Here is a 2,201-nt window from a genome sequence, read left to right on the forward strand (position 1 = left end):
CCACCTCATGCGAAGAGTTGACTCATTGGAAAAGACTCTGATGCTGGGAGGGATTGGGAGCAGGAGGAGAAGGGGAAGACAGAGGATGAGATGGCTGGATGGCATCACTAACTCGATGGATGTGAGTCTGAGTGAACTCCGGGAGTTGGTGATGGACAGGGAGGCCTGGCGTGCTGCGATTCATGGGGTCGCCAAGAGTTGGACACGACTTAACGAATGAAATGAACTGAACTCAAAGTGCTACTGGGTGGACTAATTTTCTGTGCAGATTCTTCCTGTCTCATTCTCACGATATCCCAAGGACCATGCTTTCCTTTGCTTACCATACAGAATACAAGAAATGAGGATTCTGAAATAGAAACTGATGACTAAAATAAGGGCAAGAAAGATGGCCTGTTTGCTTGGAGAGTGAGGTTTGTTTATTTGTTTTCTCTTACTGCATGAGACTGGGTTAGACCTGAGGGCGGAGAAGTGGGAGGCTGGAGAAGACAGCCAGCTTGTGTTTTCTGACCAGAGAGCCAGGGGAAATGGAGTAACTTGATCCTTGAGGTGCCTTTGGCTTAAGGGGGAAGGTGACTGCTGGAAAATCTTGGGGCGAACCCCAAAGGAACTCAGCACACAGTTAGCTTCCAGGAAGAATCTTGCTTTCTTCCTCCCTTCCCCACCCCCACCCCCACCCCCCATTTCTCTCTCTGCAACCATCAGAAATAGACTCTGGCTCTTTTCATCTGACATAAGTTTTAATCCAGGGCTAGTAATACCTTAGAGAATCTCCAGAAAAGTGGAGAATGAATTTATACAAAGTGGGAGGAACAAAAAAGGCTGATGAAAGCGAGCCCACAAACCAAATGGAAAGGACACTGGTGCCTTCCGCTGAGTGGCAAACCCTATGGCTTTGCAGCGCTGACCCTGTTGGGCCTGGGCATAGACACCACCCGTGGGTCCATGCCTTCTGCTGCACCTGGCTGCTGTTAAACTGAAGATCTGTGGTGGGGGGATTCTTCTGTGGCCGTGGCCAGAAAGAATTTTCCCAGGGCCTACTCCTTGTGTCTCTCACCTGTTAAATGCTGGAGTAGTTGTTACTTATAGGGAGTGGCCAGTTCCTGGTAATAGATCCACATCTTAGCCCCTCGGAAAACTAAGTAAGTGTGTGATCCTCAGAAGTTGCAGAATATGGAAAATTCCTCATCAAGGGAAAGGGGAGTTCAGATAGTAGTTGCTCAAGATATAACAAAGATATAGCCCTGTAGCTAGCCCAGTGAAGAACATTATAAATTCAGTGCCCCAGCCCCTGCAACCCTGTGTCAAATAGACCAGGCATGCACCATCCTGTCTTGGAGCATGCTAGACGTTTATCCCTGAGTGCAAGTGAGGTTTCAGCCTCTTATATGGGGATGGTTGGTACCTCATCCAGTATTATTTACATTTTCCACACTGAGAATTAAGCAGTTTGACAGTTTGCATTTCTGGGGATAGAGTACTTGGTCTAAAGCTATGGTAACAAATTCCCACCATAACTGGTTTTAAATATTCTTTATTCACCGAGGTCCACTGTAGGAGTTTCCTATTGCTACTGTGAGTTGTTCCTACATATTTAGTGGCTTAAAACAGCATATATTTCTTATCTTACGATTCTGGAGATCAGAAGTTCAAGATGCATCTCCCTGGGCTACAATCAACATGACAGTTGGGTTGTGGTTCTTCTTGGAGATGCTAGGGGAGAATCTGTTTGCCTTGTCCAGCCTCTAGAAGATGCCCACATTCTACTCTCATAGGCCACTTTCATCTTCAAAGCTAGTTACAACTGATCAAGTTATTCTCACAACACATTATTCTGACACCAGCTCTCTTTCTTCCCTCTATATGGACCTTAGTGATTCCATGGGGTGCCCATCTCAAGATCTTTAATTTAATCACACTGCAAAGTCTCTTTTGCCATGTGAAGTAACATAATCACAGATTCCAGGGACCCAGATGTGACATCTTTGGGGAAGCATTAGCCTGCCACCACAGCCAGCCTCCTCAGTGACCACATTTCTGCTCCCTTCTGAAAGTCATCCAGGTGAAAGCAAGTCAGTCCACTGCTTCTTAGTGTCAGCCAGCCAACAGCTGTGCCCTGAGCTCAGGCACTAGAGTCAGAGAGAGAGAGAGAAGGAGAAAGTCTATGGGGAGAGGAATCTGAGTAGCCAGTGCCTGGGAAG

Source organism: Bison bison, unplaced genomic scaffold, assembly GCF_000754665.1.
Source record: "Bison bison bison isolate TAMUID 2011002044 unplaced genomic scaffold, Bison_UMD1.0 scf7180017863325, whole genome shotgun sequence".
Taxonomy (NCBI): domain Eukaryota; kingdom Metazoa; phylum Chordata; class Mammalia; order Artiodactyla; family Bovidae; genus Bison; species Bison bison.